The sequence below is a fragment of the Pezoporus occidentalis genome, unplaced genomic scaffold, assembly GCF_034315485.1.
Source record: "Pezoporus occidentalis ecotype Australia unplaced genomic scaffold, CSIRO_AGI_Poc_V1 ctg199, whole genome shotgun sequence".
NCBI classification, from domain to species: domain Eukaryota; kingdom Metazoa; phylum Chordata; class Aves; order Psittaciformes; family Psittacidae; genus Pezoporus; species Pezoporus occidentalis.
Genome location: NW_026913844.1, coordinates 227,063 through 246,016, shown reverse-complemented (window position 1 = coordinate 246,016; position 18,954 = coordinate 227,063). Strand labels below are relative to the sequence as shown.

The 18,954-nt window shown below is 47.8% G+C and overlaps 1 protein-coding gene across 7 annotated transcripts in view; it reads right to left on the bottom strand.

Moving 5' to 3' along the window:
* ARHGAP32 (Rho GTPase activating protein 32) overlaps nt 1–18,954 on the bottom strand; it is a 176,211-nt gene that overhangs the window by 116,897 nt on the left and 40,360 nt on the right. Inside the window, exon 1 of one of the 7 annotated variants that reach the window (XM_062617595.1) lies at nt 5,940–6,060. The exons of the other annotated variants lie outside the window; for them this stretch is intronic. The gene's annotated coding sequence lies outside the window, so the exon portion shown is untranslated. Of the gene's footprint in view, nt 1–5,939; nt 6,061–18,954 lie in introns of those variants that run through there. 7 annotated transcript variants of the gene reach the window in all.

Here is an 18,954-nt window from a genome sequence, read left to right as displayed (position 1 = left end):
CGTTTGCTCAGACCTGCCCGTAAAGCCGCTGTGAAGATAGGGAAACAGAGAACACGTCGTAATTCAACTCACAATATCGCACGTACAGTCCCTTTCTCATTTTATCTCTGATGGATGTCTGCCTGTGCTGCTTGCCAGGAGAATAAATGTATTAACCCCACTGCAGCACAGAGACTGAGCACAAAAGGAAGTGCATAACTGAAAAGCAACTGGAATTCTCTGCTGTTGTTTTCTCTCATAATCATTTACGAGGTAGGGGAAGAGCCAAAGAAACCCCAGTAAAATCGCCTACCAAATCAGCTTCAACCTCCTTCCTGTTAGCAATGTGCATTTAACGATGATGAAACTCAAATCACAGCTACGCTGTGTTAGCACCAAGTATTTTCAACAACTTCATTCCTCATCGAAGGAGCAAAAAGTACTGAAGAAGAAGGAGATTTTAGCCCCAGGAATCACAGAACTGGGTTGGAAGAGACCTCCGAAGGTCATCTATCCACCCCCCTGTACTTCGATAGGACTCCACATCAGGTGCCAGATTTAAGGGGCAGCTGCATTCCAGCTGGCACAGGGAATGCTCCTCCCTGTACAGTGAGCAGTCAAGAAAGGTCCAAGCAATTCCAGCCCTGCTCTTTCTGGCTGCTGCCTGTGTAAATGCAGTCAGGTACATTGCCATTGTTAACCGAGTGCACGGGGACTCAGCTGAAAATGAGTCAGAGGGTTTGTAATGTGCTCTGACATTTCCTCACTGAAAAAGAGGGAAATAAGGCAAATCATAATCAAGAAACCAACATGAATATTTGGGGAGGGGAAACCTTTAGCTTCACCAAGTCCTGTGGCCAACAAGTTCAGCTCTTCTCTTGCCACATCAGCACTTCCGACCTACCTGGGTGTGTAACCAAACAACTGGTTCTCAGGGGGCTAAAGCCCTCTCCTCAAGTCTATAAGCAGCAAAGGCTTCACTGCTTGTGTACCAATGGCTCTGCAGCCCCCCAAATCCTTCAGCTCTTGTTAGGGGGACAGTTCCAACAGCAGCAGAGCATCTTCAGTGTGCCACATGGCACAAAGAATGCAGCTCATGTGTGTGAATGCTGAGATTTTAAGGTATCTAGAGTCTGTATTTTTAAATGAGCAAAGAGGTAATCCTGAGCTTAAAGAGCAATAAAAGGGATTGGAAAAGGGCAGCATAAACAGGCCCAAAACAGAGCAGGACATTGTATTTGAGGTCTGTCTGCATCTGGAATTATTTGGGAGCAGCTGTTCCTGAGAAGTTCCATGTGCGGTCAAGCCCTCAAAAGGAAGAATGCATTCAAACGCAGAGACACGGGCTGGAGAAAAGGCTTTTGTGTGATTCGTGTCTCCAGTGGCTGTTCATGTACATTGAAGAGTGGAAAAAAAAGAGGCATTATTCCAACGAGTCCCCAGCTCCATGCACAAGGCAAAAGGGAACATCTCCACCATCTCCATCAAGAACTGGACCGGGGGAAACGACTTACGCACCTTAGCCAGAAGGGGCTGTGAGCTATGGAGGTGTGGAGACTACAACATCTGTACTGCAGCTGTTAACACCTCACCAGTACTGAAGTGCTGGGTAAAGCAAGCACAGGAGCACACCACTGCTTCAGAATCATACTCAGTCGTGTTCTGTTTGCTTTCACAATAAAACTATGCAGAGTTCTCTCTCGGTTTGGTTTGAAGACAGAGCTTCTAGTTTTGCGTGCATAATCAATGATGGATGCTTTTAAAAGCAGGGGGAAATATAATTAAGGGGTCAAACTGCATTCCCACTTGAAACAACTAAACCACCTCACTGCCTGGTAGCCTGGAGCAGGCAAAGAAAGACATGGAAGGAGGTAAGCAGTGACAGCACTCTGCATATACACCCTGCCTAACTGGGTGAAAAAGGGAAGACATCGGTGTCTATGTAACAGGGCTTTTCCCCACAAGCACTCCCCTGCTGTCACAGCAGCTTTTCCAGTAGCAGAACTATCTCCCTAGGGAAGCGGCTTCCCCCGTCAGAGGATCATGAGGGGAAGGAGGGGATGTTTGGCTTTTCTTTCCAATAACGAACCCCTCAGCATCTCTGCTCTGCTTCTGAAGTCCCTCCTGCTCCAAGGCAGGAGCTTTGCTGCTCCATCATCCCAGCAACCAACTGCACGTCTTCCATACAGAACAACTCCTGGCTTTTCCCCCCATACAAGAGCAGCAGAGCTCCAACACTTTCACACCTCCCCAGGGGCCTGAAGAATCTGATATAGAAGTGATCAGACTGTCAACCTCATTACATTGCTCCTGCAAAAAGTTATGATGGACTGTGGCAGTACTAAACACATTAGGCTGGAGACAAAAACAAAACCAACATGGATTTGGTCAGCCTTCTGGGCCTGAAGTTAGAGGCTTTCTGCAACCACAAACAGTTGGATTTCAGAACAAGCATCCTCTGAAAATGCAGTTTCACTGGCCTCATTTCCCTCCGCCACTAATAGATGAGAACCTAAGTACTTTCATGTGTGCCCATAAGCAGCTCCCTTGGTAGCATAAGGGAAGTCCTCTGTTCCAAGGGAAGCTGTCAGCACTGTGCTGCAACTGAAACCATGCAAAATTGAGACATCCCTGTAATTTCCTCCTCTTACTTGCTGCAACCCATGTCCTGGCTCTGGGTAGGAAAGTAAGCCACTTTCTTTGCAGTGTACCAAGTGAGATGCTTGGTGTGCAACACAGGGTATCGACGTTCCAAACACACCAAGTGTTTCAAGACACATGAGGTTAAAACTCATTCCCAGTCCAAGAGTGTTTGATGCCAGCCTTACTCTGGTCTCACTGATGGAAAACATGGAAATAGTGTGTCACAGCCCCTCTTCCCATCATTCTGAATTAGGAGAAACCATCAAAAAGAGGTGGGAAAGAGTTGAGTGCTCTTTTTATTTGCCTTTTGGCTCTTGCTCTCGTGGTATACAGTGGTTTGGTTCCCAGAATTTCTCTCCCAGCACATCTTTATTTAAAGAGCAAGTAAGTTTTCACACAAATAGGTATTCTAATAAGATTTTACATAATCCTTAAGGAAGCACAACATGACTTGGTCCTTACACTTCCCCAGCGTAATTCAGCACAGTTTGAGACTGAACAAGCTGCAGAGAGATACAGACTATGGCACAAATCACATTTACCTAATACAGAGATTCTATTGTAACTGCATTAGATCATCAGCAAGAGAAAACACACAGAGAACAAGAGACTGGGAAGGCTTGGAAACTTGGTGTTTCAATAGTGCTGCTATCAGGAAAGGTGCTGTATAATACAGAATGAACACACACTGCCAGAGCTCACCCATGTGTCACAGTGGGTTTACAACAGTGAGCTGCAGCCAGAGACTTAGACCAAGTGCAGAGTCATTACACCAGGCCTGCCCCCTTCTAAGCAGGGTTAAATCCCACCAGGACCCCACACTGCACTGAATTCATGAGCTGAGAGAACACAAACCACTGCCACCGCCTGTGTAACAACTCCACGGCCACAAAGCTGTCATCTTCTTTCAACAAGAGCAATAGGATGCTTGTGATCACCCAGCTAAAACTGCCCCCAGCTTGAACTGCCTGAATTAAAAAACAAAGAGCTGTGATGAAGTTCTAGCCCTTAACATCATGAGAAGTGTCAAAAAGTGTTACAAGGCCCTCCCCGAATTAGATTAACCAGAGATTTCACTCCTCAAGGAGGAGCTTGGAAACGAACCTAGAGTAACTGTAAATATGCAAGTCAACAAGCAGTAACGCACTGTCATCTTCTGGATGCTTCAGGAGTTCATTCAGCTGTGGGATTGCACTGAAAGGGAATGCAAGGCTGGGCAACCCTTTAGAAACTAAAGCAGAGGCCATGAGGATGATCTAACACAGATGACCCAACACATCCACGCTGTTCCTGGCGTAGGAGGCTGAACAGAGAGAGGGTCATGCTGGCCTCTGCCACCTCCTCTTGGAACCGAGTGCAGTCTTTGCCACTACAAAGCACCCTGGTTGCTATCAGCTTTGAAACAAAACTGTGCCTTAGTAAGTATGCAATAAATGTTGCACTTCTGCTGTTTTACCCACAGGAAGAAAACGAGATTAGATTAGGGATTGCATAAGAAAAAGCAACTGACTGAAAAACAGGTATTGCATCACCCCGGGTGTCTGCAGGGGTGCTGGGATAACAAATTTCACACTCAGTTTCAGGAGGAATGAGCTCAGGATGCAGGAGAACCCAGAATATAAATGGTGCTTCGAAGCAAGGGGGTACCAGTTCAAATCCCTCCTGCCATTCCTACTGTAAATCCCACTCTGGTCTCCAGCACAAAGAACAGGCTTGAGCATGAAATACACACCTTTGCTTTCTGGATATTCACCTCAAATATGTTTGCAGGCTCCAAGTATCTCTAGATTGAGAGTACGAAGTTAAAACCCCTTCTGTAACCCTATCAAAGTCTTGCTTCTATGAAACAATGCAAGTTTGTTATGTCTATGCTAAACAGGAGGACACTGAGGGGACATGAGGAGAGGTCTCTCTTCAGGTACTCAACTGTCTTTAATAGGAAGTTCTGTCATGCTCTGGACTGCCTGCACAAGCAGTGCAACCACTGCCAGACCTGGAAGGGGCTGCAGATTCCATCTGAGCTACAAGACCTGCTTGGAAGAGAACCGCAGAGGTTGTACCAGAGCACTGCTAAACTGCAGCTGGCTTCAGCCACAGCGCTGGTGGTACTGGTCTTCACGCTGCCAGCTACTCACAAAGGTCACTTTCCACATTCCCAAGGGAATTCACACCAAACTCCCATGGCGTTCCTGATCACAAAATCCTCTATGGCGTGTGTGTGTCCATGCACACCGGTGGTGATACTTCAAGAGAGAAGGAAAAAGCAGCCAAATCCAGGGGAATGTTGCAGTGCTGGAGCTTCTCTCCTCCGGTTCCTGGCAGTGGGAGCTGTAGGAGGTGGGATTAGCATAAATTATCAGGACTTTGTTATCATCCCTTACCCAGTGAAACAGGAACCAGCTGCCAGCAGCTACGCTCAGAAATAACCTGGAGTTTGGGAGAAGCAGCCTGGATGCATAACACAGGTAGGGGTAACGGCAAGTTTTCAATCACACTGGTTCACTGCTTCCCCAAGTCCCCCTTTTGCTTTCTTCCACCAGTAAATCCTTATGCACCCTCAGCCCTGAAGCAGAAAACCCCAAGTGAACTGCAGCAGCACTGGGCTTAGTTCCCATCAGTGCAAACCCAAGCCCAGGGTGAAGGGGATGATTCACCATGAGGATAATCAGCACTGCTTCATTCCACAAGAATTCCACCTCCACCATAACCTGGCCCTCCAACCCCATTGCTCCTAAATCCCCACCAGATCAGCAGCACTCCGTTAGGAAAGGAAGCTCACTAAACACAGAGCCCTTGTGACTATTGCTGTTTGCACACAACCTAAGTGCTATACTCTGCTACAGACAGGATACAGGACGTTTTTGCTTTCTGAATGCATGTTTCAGTCATGCCAACAACCACATTCTACGCACTTCACCGTAAAATGCCTCAAGGACTAGTGTCACATGAAGAATGGGATGCAAGATTATACTTGGTGTGCTTTCTGCATGCTACTGTAACCTACATACGCAATCTGATTGAAGGAGGCAATTAACCTTTCTCCATTCAAATAACTCAACCACTCAAAAGACAGTCATATACATACGCTTCAAAACACGCTGAGAATTAAACTGAAGGTGTATTTGCTACACGAAATGACAGCTCTGCCTGGTTAAGTCATGCTCCGCATCTCTTATCACACACTGTGACACCATCCCATTCCTCAGAGATACGGTATTGCTCTAATACTCCCTCTCGGAGAGCACAGGGTTAAGAAGGCACGGCAGGAGCAGCTCCAAGGAGCGTTTCTCAGCGGGTGATGCACGGCTAGCACTGACCTTTCCGATTCCTCAGCATCGCTTCCAGCTCCTCCCGTCCCCGCTGCTCCCGGACACCCAGCGGGGAAGGCGGCAGCAGCTCCGGTCCCTCCCTCCGTGTTGCGTGTGTGCACTCACACTCACACTCGCACTCTGGCTCTGCAGGAACGGGAGGCACAGAGAGGAGGAGGAAGGGATGATGCTGTCCCCCCCTAACCCCAGCACAAAGGCACCCGGTAACGATACCGTGCAGGAGCTGCTCGAGCATCAGCTGTGCCCCGACCCTCGAAAACATGGGGTTTAACAAATACATCCCCCCCCCCAAAAAAATGTCTATAGCAATGAAAAGCACAGACCAGGTCGCAATTCCGGGTTCCCATTCTGCCTTCTCTTGCTCGAACTGATTCATGTTTTCCCGAGGCTGTTGCAGGCATTTCAGTGTAACCCTTTCCCAGCTGGAGGAGGAGAGGCAGCGAAAGGGACTTCTTTGTTCTTCCCTGCTCTCTGCAGGGTTTTACCCAACGCAAAACTTCAGCAACTCTGACTGTGATCAGTAAGAGTCCCGAAAGCAGGAGTCTAAGCCCGGTTCTGCCGAGTGCACGACCTTGGATGGGTCGCATCAACACATGTGCTGTTCTGCTTCCTCCAGTTTGAAAACAGGGTGATAGTGATGGGGATCCCAGGAGCTCCCCATGACCTGGCTTCAGTGTGTGTGCTGGGCTGCACCCCCAGAGCGTGAGCAGGAGGTGGAGGAAGGGGATTCTCCCCTAGTTTTCACTGGCTGGGTCAATGGTGCTTGTTAAATGCTGTACACCAGAGACAATAACCTGATGCAGGAGGACAGAGCCATGCCAGCCCTTCCTTGAGCCAGTTACAGGGGAAGATGCAAGCTTGGCAAAGCCTGAGCAAACAGGTTAGACCTGTTCTGTGCCTAGAAAGCCTAATTATTCTCTCTAAACCCTTTTCTCCCAATGCCAATTTCCCTTTGCTTCGCTAAAACAGACACGTCTGAGTGGGACAAGTTAAGGATAGAAGAACTGAAGAGGAAACAACATGCCCATTTAGGAAATAACCACCCTGACTTTGCCTTGGTAAATACTGTAGAGCTCTGGGAGCTGTCACAACCCTCCTGGTGACGGAGACCCAAGTACAGTGGATGGGGACTGCATCCCTCACCTGGTGGTTTGCCCTCTCTGACTTGAGTGCAGGTAATTCAGGCGCAGGCAGGTTGTTTTCAAGACCAGTGCTCTGGATTCCATGGCTGACCAGTAACAAGTGCTGTGTTTCCTAGCTAACAACCATTCCCTAGTTAAGAAACACAGAGCAAGTGTCCCAGTTTAAACACTGTGCTTGTAAGGCATCTCTTCAAAGAGCAGGCTCAAAACCGTGCTAAGGTTTGATGTGAACGAAGAGCCTCGCTGCACGGGAGCTGGAGGACTTCTGCTGGAGCCAAGTTTTGATAGCAAAGGATCAGTTCTCTAACACAGACACTTTATCCTTACTTAGGCCTTGAATTATCCCAACAGCAGCAAAACCAACCTGGAATCTTGACCCAGACTGGAGCTGGTTTGGTGGTTGTGATGGAGAGGCCAGAGCAGAGCGTGTCACTAACTGCAAGCTCCAGTTTGCTGCTGAATTAGCAGTGGGTTGGAAAACTTCAATCTCTGAATCCATGGGGTAACAGAGGGGAGAGCAGAATCAAACATCACCACAAGTCTCCAATCTGGAAAGCTTCTTTATGACACAACCAAATTCCTCACTTACAGCTTGATACAGAAGGATAGCAAGAATGACCACTGGATTTACATCACGTTTCAGCTTTCTACTACCTAAATACACTCTGGGGACCTGCAGCACCAACTCCTGTTGCAGACTACTTTAACAGCAACTTCTGTCGAGCACTTACAGAGTAAGATGATCCAACTTGTCACCTCTGCCAGCACATTCATTCCAACTTCCAGAGCTCCTCTGATTTTAAGCACCATTCTCTTTAAAGGGATTAAAATGCCCAGCAACAGTGGATTTTAAATGTAACCTCTTTCAATGCTTGAGATTATCTAATACCTCTGAATCAATGACTTGACAATATTGACAAGAAAACCTTGCTGCTAGCCCCGAGATGAGAACCATTTCATTGCTAAGTGATGACACGGGTCACAAACTGCTCTCTGCTGAAGCATATGGCAGGACATTTGCCTTCCCTGAGCCACAGAGCACATATTTCATAGCCTGTTTCAATGCTTTATGAGATAATGGGGGTCTTTGGGTGTATCACAGCCCAAGAAAGAGAAACCAGACTACAGTTTCCAGCTGACAAAACACATGTAGAAGCCTTTCAACCCCTCACCACATCAGACACTCCTTTCACATGGCTCAGATCCAAAGACTCTCTCCAGGGCTGGTTTAAGCTGTGCCTTCCCCACAAAGGGAAGCCTGAGGAGGCTGCAGCAGCTTCCAATTCCAAGGGAGATTCCTCTGGGACACATTGCCTGGACCAGAACTAGGCTCCAGGCTCTACTCTTCTACAGCTACTGCCACTGCTGCACCCCTCCCAGCTAACCATCTTCCAAGGCCAGTTATACAGCTCTATATTATTACATCCCCATGACAGTTATGCCATGCTGGACTTCTTGGTGTAGGTGCTGTTCTTTTGATGCCCAACTGACCTACTGCAGGTATGTTACTGATGTCTCTATGAATGAGCTGCAGGGAGCATGTGGTATTGAGCAGAAGGAGAGGGGAACAAACCATTTAGGATCTCAGTGAAAACCCAGCCCTGCAAGCACCTCAGATCAGGACTGAAAGGGGGTGACTGAGGCGTAGAGAACCCCCTCCCACACTGGGTACATAACATGGAGTATCTTCAACTCCCAAAGCCTTTTTTTGCTTCAAAGGTGTCAAATACAAGTGCTGTGACCTCACATGGAACATTCAGCAGCAGTGCTATTGCTAGAGGTGCCAAAAAGCACACAGAATGTGCCCTATCTCCCCCCTCCTAAACCTGAGACCAGGCTGAGCCTGGTGCAAAGAGCAGAAGCACCCGTGCAGCATGGCTTTAGGACACTCCTGCACACACTAATGCAGTAAAGACTGACACATCCACATTCAAACCCACACTTTCTCATCTGCATTTTGGTCTATAAAAGGTGTGAAACTACAAGAGGATGCTTCCATTTCAGCTTGACCAGGAACAACACCTGGAGAGGAAGCTAAGGAGCAGCTACCTAGCTTCAAATCCTGAATGGATGGGACACATGGTGTGAGGTTTTAAGTCATGAACCATGATCTGCATGGGTGGAATCCCTGCCAGGGGAAGAAAAAGGTGCTCCTTGCAACTTACTGTGGGTGAAACCTTATTCCAAAGCAGAGAGGAACCAGCCTCATGAGGCAGACGCTGAACCAGATGATTCATTCCAGTATTCCCTGCACTGCTTTTCCTGCTCTGTCAAACAGCCTGAGCAAGTGCTGCTCCACACAAGTTCCTGCTTGCTGGGATGCTTTGCAATGCTGTGTCCCAGGTGTGTCTGTGCAATCCACCTGCCTGGATTCAGCACTGTCAGGACCGCAGCCGTGGTGGTTACCCCACAAAAGTTTTGGGTTCCATAGAGTCCCAGACTGGTTTGGGTTGGAAGGGACCTTAAAATCATCCAGTTCCAACCCCCTGCCACGGGCATGGGACACCTTCCATTAGAGCAGGCTGCTCCAAGCCCCTCTGTCCAGCCTGGCCTTGAACACTGACAGGGATGGGGCAGCCACAGCTTCTCTGGGCACCCTGTGCCAGCGCCTCAGCACCCTCACAGGGAAGAGCTTCTGCCTTATCTCCAACCTGAACTTCCCCTGTTTCAGTTTGAACCCATCACCCCTTGTCCTATCCCTACAGTCCCTGATGCAGAGCCCCTCCCCAGCATCCTTGTAGCCCCCTTCACACACTGGAAGCTGCTCTGAGGTCTCCACACAGCTTCTCTTCTCCAGGCTGAACAGCCTCAGTGTTCTCAGCCTGGCTCCATATGGGAGGGTCTCCCGCCAATGCTCATCCTCATGGCCTCCTCTGGCCTTGCTCCAAGAGCTCCATGTCCTTCTGGTGCTGAGGACACCAGACCTGCACCCAGTGCTGCAAGTGGGGTCTCACAAGAGCAGAGTAGAGGGGCAGCATCACCTCCAGACTTGGAGAAGACAGAAGAAGGTTCAGCAGCAGAGGCAGGCAATGGAGAAGGATGCTGGGCACTCGACACTGCTGTAAAGAACTCTGCCACCTTTCCATCTCCTGGGGAAGAGAGCAGCACTGCCTCTTCTTCATTGAACCTGGATGATGCAAGTGTTCTGCAGAGCCAGGGAAGGAGAGCCACAGCTTGAGACGTTCTGTGGTGGAAGGTGGCCAAATCCAGACTCCAAGTCTGAGTAACAGGGGAGCAGATCAATCGGCACAGGCACATTTACTGCAACCAGGTCAAAGTCCTCCAAGGTTAACAGCTTCTCAGCCCCCATAGGCCAGCACCTGAGGGAGTGACTTTTTCTCCAGTGCCGGAGGTTAGCAGGAAGAAGGAAACAGAAAGTGACTGGAGCATCTGCGTATCTAGAACCAGAAGAGACTCCACAGTAGCTGAAACGTTTCAGATGCTTCCCGCACCCGTCCATCCCTCTCATTTCTGAGCATCACTCCGCATCTCATAGAGTCACAGAGCCCCAGACTGGTTTGGGTTTGAAGGGACTTTAAAGCTCATCCGGTTCCATAAGCAGGGACACCTCCCATTAGAGCAGCCTGCTCCAAGCCCCTTTGTCCAGCCTGGCCTTGAACACTGCCAGGGATGGGGCAGCCACAGCTTCTCTGGGTACCCTGTGCCAGTGTCCCACCACCCTCACAGGGAAAAACTTCCTTACCTCTAACCTGAACTTCCCCTGTTTTAGTTTCCTCAAGTCCCTTTTCCAACCAGCTGCTCTTCACACACAACTGCCAACTGTTAAGACACTTCACCTAGAGGTTACATACAGGTATCTACTGGGACTGCACAGCCTGTCCTCTGCAGCAGGGGTGATCTAACTCCATGCGTGCACACCAGCTCCCAGAGGTGGGAATTCCATGAGGCCGCTAAAGAAGAATCAAATGGCTGTTTTGACCACGAAGAAGAGATTACACTTTCTTTCTTGTTCTCAAATGGAAAGAAAATGCAAAAGACATCTAATTTCTCCCATTACAATCCACTGATGCACAGATTTCTGCTCATTGCTTTCCCCACTGGTATAATCTCAGTGTTTTAAAGCATAATAAACCCACAAAGCACCATCAAGAAAATAAAAGCAGATTTGAGGAAGAGCGTGGAGAATCTGTTGGTTAAGTTTGTCAGGAGTTCTGCAAGGAGAACAACATCCAAGCAGCATGGTACAGCAGGAAAAACACACGAGTGCTGTGGTCAGGGGGAAAGGCCATACAGAAGAGGGTGTTACTGCCCTGCTTTGCCCATCACCTAACACACAAGGGGAGTGGTTTGGTGGGAGAGTTGTTTAAATGAATGTAATAGGAAAATGGGCTGCAAAAAAAATGCCCTTTTTGGTGTGGGGTGGAGATGGGGAAAGGAAACAAAGGGGGAAAAGTGCCTCTTGGAAGTAGTTCAATAGCGATTGATCCCAGAGTTCTGAGAGCACAGCCACTGATGCTTTGCACGTCAAGGCTTTAATGGCCTCTGAACCAGCCTTGTTGCAAACACAATAGTGCAGATTTAAACAGACAACTGGAAATTGGCCCCACAAGGCCAAGAAGCTGCTTCCTCATTGAGTTTCAAGCACGTAATGAGCACACAAGGTGTAAAAGCAGCAGGTCAAAAGCAAACAGAGCCCGGTTCCCACCTCTGTGAGGGAATATCCATCATCACCTACAATGCCACAGGTAGCTAAATAAAACACCGACTGGAAAAGAGATTTAAAGCATTTCCTCAGTAATTGCAATGAAATGGGGATTTCATGGGGTTTTGTCTTCATGCTCAGGATTCTGCAGCAGAGCTGGGTTTAGTTTAAGTACAGCCCTTTGTAGGACACAGTTGGCCTTCTGAAGGGTCTAGAGCACATCTGATGGCTGAAAAGCCAGAGGAGAAATGAAGGGATGGGGAATGAAATGACTTTTCTGATCATAAACAGTGACGACAGCCCAGGTCTCCTGAGACCCAGCTCCATTTCCTCACCTCTCAGCCCATTTGGCTCACCTACCCAGATTTCTCTTTCTCATTAAAGCAGCAAGAAGACAACCCATCCTCTGGGGCCAGAAAGGAAGGCAAACTGCATCTCCTGTTGGGTTAAGCCAGAATAAGCCCCTTGGAGCTCGCCTGTGAACACTGACCTACACCAACCAAGTCAATTGTTTCATGGACTGTGAGAGGACACAAGTGTCTAACTCACACCAACCAGAACATCGCTTTAAACAGCCTAACAAGAGAGCACAGGCATCATTAGAGACACGGAGTCTTTCAGAGCGAACCACAGGGTATTGAGCAGGTACTTGTATCCACACCAACCACAGCTGCATGAAACACACTCAGACTGCCCCCAGTTCCATTTGGAATCCCAATTTCAAGGGGAACAATGCTGCAAATGGGACATCAACAGGGCACCAAGAACGTGGAGTCACTTTTTGTGCCCGCTTGTCCAGCCCCGCAGGCGAACATCCAGACCCACCACCTTGGAAGTCTCACCGATGCCCATGTGGCTTTTTAGATGTCTTGGGACTCACAGGGAATGGAGGGAGGGAAAGAAAAGACATCAAAATCCCTGTGTTCGAGTCAAATGTATAAAAAGAAACCCGAGTGCCAGACGCCTGGGTGACAAGTGCTGTGCAGGAGGAGGTGAATCACGCCCTGGCACAGACAGGCTGCAATTTGGTGCTCTGAAGTTCTCATCATCAATATTTACAGAGGAGTATTTTTATACAAAGAGGGTACTTTTGCCACAACGAGGATCTGGAAACTGCGCTTGGAATACAAGGAGCAGATGCAAAATGTCATGTTCCTCCCTCAAACGGACCTTCGAACCTCAACAAGCAGATTGACATTTACGGTATGAAATTGAGAGCAACAAGACCTCAGCAAGTGTCCCTTTTCTGTCTGTGCTAGGACTGTGAAGAACTCCTCAGGGATGAAGCTAGGGAACCACCAGGCAGGTTGCAAGCACACAGGTTGATTACTGGGATGCTCAGGACAGCTTCGAGCTTTCAGGGCTGTGATCCTAAACCAGAGTTAATGCCTCTGCAAAGGGTCTCAAAGCCTTTTTGCTGCACCCTGTGCTTTATCATCAGGGAAACACAGAATCATTTCCCAAATGATGATATATAAAAGACATGATTTGTATCTTAAATACTTAGATCTAAATCAAGATATTCTAGAATAAAGCCAATTTAAGCTCTCCTGGTGCACTGCACCACCGTTACACGTACAACTACTTTTCAAGCTTCAAGCTCACTCTAAGCTCTCCAGATGCTAAGCTTTTGTCTGTGGATTTGCTCTGAAGTTACAACCAACGAGACCTGACACCTGCAAATGAAATCCAGACCATCCCCATCAGTTTCAATCACGACAGAAAAGCTCCAGACTTGGTTTTACAGACCAAATATAACTCACAGCTGATTCAATTCATATTCCAATAGGGCCAAACCCTCACCTAGTAAGCTGTGTATCACATCATCACTTGTATAGTGCAAGGGACTGCATTTAAATGAAGATTATGAAAATGAAATGGCCTTGAAATGCCTTTTTGACTCAAAACATGAATGTTAAAGTGAGAATCGCCCAGGGAAAGAGCTTCTAAAGGTATTCAAGTTTTGCCAAAGATTTAAAGGATGTTATTGCAAAGAACAAACAACCCCAACACCAGCCCAATCTGTAGTGGAAGTTAGAGACATAAGCAAAAACTTACCTCTAAATGGGAGCAGGCTCTTCAGAAAGAGAAGTTTGGGCATGCTGAAACACTGTAATGTATGGAAAAATGCACCTGGGCAGGTTCACTGGGTGCAAAACCCCTACTGCCCTATGAACCAGTCCAGCCACATGCCTCTGCCTTCCCCATCACACCTCTCCCAGAGTCTGCATTGACCAACAAATCGACCTTTTGTCACAGCTACTGAATCGCTGCCTTTTATCCTGCAAACCTGGTGACACCTTCATGCTTCATCCTGCCAGAAGCCTCCTTTTGCTCTTCCTATCAGCTCTAACTGAATAAAGCCTTAAGAACTCTGTCAGAGCCTGAATGATTTCAGCACCCCTGAGTGAGCAGGCCTCTGCTCTCCTGCAGCACGGCACCAGATCTGATATTACCGTGTCGATGCGACATGAACCATGTGCTGGCAAACTGAAATACCGTGTAGGAACAGAATTGACATCGCAAGCATCTGTACTGCAGCTCCCTCCACCCCGGCTGCTCTCCCCTGAAGCTTCAGTGGTCCTACAAATGCACTGAGCACCATTTCAAATGAAACCTGCACTGCAAGGAGGGGCCTGGCGAAGGGGAAAGCTGCTGTGGCAGGTCCCCTTGACAGCAGTCTCAAAGGACAGGCATTTACAATGATGTGATCATTTTAATAAGGCAGCTTTCCTTCTTCTGAAGCATTCTTGTCCTCTGCACGCTGCAGCTTACCTGGTGTGCTCAGCACTTCTATTTATATACAAGTGACTCACCTTGGAACTGCCTCAGACAATGCACCTTCTCTTCAAGGAATAAAAACAAAGGAAAAGAAGATCTCTTTGGAAAGCTCATCCCAAAACATTTAGGAAACAACGGGATATTTAAGCTTCAGAATGCTCAGAAAGGATGTGAGGGAACTGCTAGACCAGAACCTGTCACCCTGATTCCACATGACACTGCCATATGCCTACCACAGCATCAGGAAGGAGAAGCTCCAAGCCCTCATCTGCATGCAGAACATCATTTCCAAGGTGTCTTCAATGGGCAGACAAGTGAAACAGTTATTTTCTCGCTGTGTAAGTGAATTGTTGATTTGCTTTTATTGTTACAGGGAGGATGTTCCAAATGAGGAAGACAGCAGTGAAGGCTGGCTGGGAAGTTTGGCAGACATGTCCCTAGGCATCTCCTGTCTGAACGCTGAGAAGAACAGGCTCTCATCTCCTCTGGTACTCCACAGACTGGAAAAGAGAAGTATTTTGCAGCTGGTGCTCCTGAGGGGGTGTGGGAGGCAGGGAAACAACTCGTCCACATTCAGGCTTGCTACAGTGCCTAAAGGTAAAGAGGAATTGGGTTTCTCCCACTTTACATTCCACCTCGCTCCTGGTTGCTTCCTTCTCTCAGTTCCCCAAACCCCAGCCTCACCTTGTCCCCTTCAACAGCCTCAAGGCTGCAGCCACCTTGTCCAAGTCACCCAGCCTTCACTTTCCTCCTAAAAGCTCCTCAGCAGCTGAACAAAGAGGGGATTTTACCTCTTTTCTCACCTGTGTAACAGGGTCAGGCAGACTCCCAGGCACCAAAACGGATGTTCCACTTAAAGGAATGGGTGTTTCTTGGTTCCATGTCCTTTCTTCACCAGCTGATTGCTTGTGGGCTCAGTTTCAAGGTCCTACCTTGAAACTGGGAGCCATAAAAAGTAATTCACTGGTCCATCACCAGTACCAGCAACAGGAGTGATGTGTTAACACCACTTGTCACTAGAAAGCAGTCTTCTCTGAAAAGCAGAAAACCCTTTAATCCTCTCCTCTACCATATCCCACCTATTTCATCTATGACAGATGATCTCCAGCAATGCCTTCTGTTTCAAATGATACCACGTTAACTCAAAGATCCCTCGTTCTAGTAAGAAAGAGATGGTTTGCTTTTTGTTCCTTATAAAGCTCAATACAAAAAGGTCAATTCCTCCCTTTCTGCAGACCCAGTGCCCCAATTGGCAAAGCTTTACTGGAATAATCTCTACTGAGAAAAGGCTGAGTTGTTCCTCCCAAATTCCTCAGTTGCAAGTAATCTTATGGGAACCACTGGGCAAGAAGTGAAATCCAGCTGGTCCTTATAGGCAAACATGAAGTGAAGTGTCAGCATTCCTCAGCGAGGTCCAAAGTCAGAGCAAGCTGCTCAGCACAGAACACACAGGTCTGTGTGCAGTTAAGTATGTACTAAAGTGCTCTTATGAAGGCCAAGCCAAACCCCCCAAGAGAAGCTACTGCTCCTGGTCCTTGTGTGCTCTGTTGCAAACCACAGTTTTCTTGGATGCTGAGACTCCATCAACCTACCCTGGCACCCCAAAAGCTGTGCTCTCCTGCTTCAGGCCTGCCAGGAGCTGATGCTAAGCAGTTTGGGGGGCAAGGGAGGGTGTTAAAGGGTTCTCAGCCACAGATCCATGCAAAGCCAATCCAACACAGACCCCAAGGCAGCCCAAACTTGAAGGAATGGAAAGACTCTGCAGCAACTCTACTATGAGGGTGGTGAGACACTGGAACACCCAGAGAAGCTGTGGCTGCCCCATCCCTGGCAGTGTTCAAGGCCAGGTTGGACACAGGGGCTTGGAGCAAGCTGCTCTAGTGGAAGGGGTCCCTGATCATGGCAGAGAGTTGGAACTGGATGAGCTTTAAGGTCCCTTCCAACCCAAACCATTGGATTCCATGAACTCTTTCACTCCCATCATTTTCAGAAGGATAGAGTGGAATTAAAGCTTTCAAACCACTGGAGCTATTAAGAAACCAGGAGGTAAACCTGTAGCCTCACTCAGAACACAGGAAAACTCTTTGTGTATGGAAACTGCACAGGATTACCTTACATTTCCTCCTCAGGTGCAAAACTCCTTTAAGGATGCCTCCCCTCACACTTGCTCTGACATTTCCAATGCCATCAAGATGTCCTTATTTCATTTGGTTTCAATGGGCAAGTCCTATGAATGGAAACTGAATCAGGGCAGAGTCGCTTAAACAGACTTTGCTGCTGCCTAATGAGCTGATGCTGACTAATCCTCTGCTTTACTTCCCAGTGAAAGGCACCCAGCAGGAGCATTAAGATGGGGTTTTAAAGAGCTAAAAGCCATGAATGATTTCATTTTACAGAGAGTATTGCTCCTGCACAAGTTGCTTCCATCAAGTGTTCTTTTCAAAGATCATATTCTCTACAAAACATCCCTGTAGCCTTCAGTGGTAAAAGCTCAAAGAACAGCAGAAGGAAACACAAAAGATGAAGAGAAGGAAAAGCTGGACACCATCTCCTATAAAATTTTCCATATAGAAGTGACTACAATCAGGAATGATTTGCAGGACCTGCCTCTTGACCTACATATAGGTAACCAGGGACTAGAAAACTTTCCTCTCCTCTTGTAGAGATGCAGCTCACTGTAACCACAACGTAGCCCCACACTCACCAAGAGGTGCTCATGGCTTTACAGTGAGGCAACCCCTCACTTGTGCAGCCCTGTGGGACTGAGGGAACCTAAACACACATAGAGCTGCTGCTAGAAATCCCCATTCCTTCTGTTTCCTCACAGCTCCTGCTAAACCCCAGCTCAAAATACAAGAGTTGGAAATAAGAAGCCCCCAGAGGGGATGGGAAATCATTACCCATCTTTTCTGAAGCTGTAACAGAAAGAGACCACCAACTACCTCGTTCTGCGACTCCACAGTCACGTTGAGTATGGAAAGCTGCCTCCATTCCCCATTTTCAGTGATGTCAGCAAAGGGAAAACAAATCTGCTCTGTACTTGGTGGGTTTTCCATCAAATCTGAGGTCAAACAACCTCAATGCTCCAACATTTTACCTTTCATGACGTAGATGTCCTAAAAAAATCATTTAAAGGGAGACAGCACCTGCAGCCTAACCTCTTCTGTGATGGAGATGCAGATCTAGAACCGCTACACGCTGCTACCTGTGGATGTGCAAGTCTGAAGAACACTGACAACAGACTTACAGTGATGGGAACTGGGAGAAATCCAACCCTCTACAGTGAGGATGCTCAGGGCCTCATGCACCACATCAGATACGGGACTGCTGCACTGGTACCTTCCTGTGTGTGCATCCACAACTGTATTTTTGAGCCACAGCTTTATCCTTAAAACTAACCCAGCATAAACAGCCTTTAGCTCAACAGGGTAGCTCCTGAAAGCTGCCCAAGGTCAGCCCTGCCTCCTTCCTTCAGTGACACCACCAGCTGAACACAACTGCCTCCTTCCATTCCTTGCCAGCAGATAATCCACTGGGAGCAATGCAGGACACTGAGGACAGACTGGGAAGTCTCAGGCTTACCCAAACACGCAAGCTGGCTCCACCAGCAACAAGAAAGCAGAAACTGGGGTTAAGGATGGAGGAAAGAACAGGAGGAAAGGACAGTTGGATTTACCCATCTCCTCGTTTCTGCAAAGTTAAAGGAATCCCCCTTCTGCTTACACTGCAGAGACTCTGGATCAGGAATGCAAAACAAGAGTTGATGCAGAAAAGCTGAACCTGAGGAAGTGCAGGCATGAAGTCAGTGCTTCAATACAGAAGCTCCGCTGCTGGAAATCCCTTCTGCTCAAGGTCACTGGTGAAGCTGCTTTAATGGCATTGATTCAACAGCATTCAGAAGAATTCAATTAAAAAGAATGAGCTGGCATAAAGCAGAAATTCCCATGAAGCACAACCTATAAGCAGAAAAGCACTACAGCTCTAGAAGGGAGAGGGTTAACCAGATCCTGCTGACTCACCAAGGCAGCATCCTTATCCCCTCTAAACAGGATAGGAAAGAAACTCTCTTGAAAGCCAGGACCTGAAATGCAACTCCAGAGGCAAAAGGAAAGGAATGATTAAGTTGAAGATTAGTTGTTTTCTATGACAGCAAATAGCCCATCTTCCCCCTGGGAACTCAGATAACCCTTAGGAAGAAGTTTAGTTGGTCTCAAATAGATGGGAGTGAAAGAAGGTTTCAGCCCCAGTGTTAAAGACAGAAAGCCCAACAGTTTCACAGCCTCTTTCTTTCCTTTAGAAGAGACATCCTCACTTGATCATCACCTGATGGTGCAGCCCTGGTAGATAAGAACAAACTGGAACAGCAGCAGCCAGGGGAGGATCAAACACCCCAGAAGGTATTTCAAGCCCAACAACA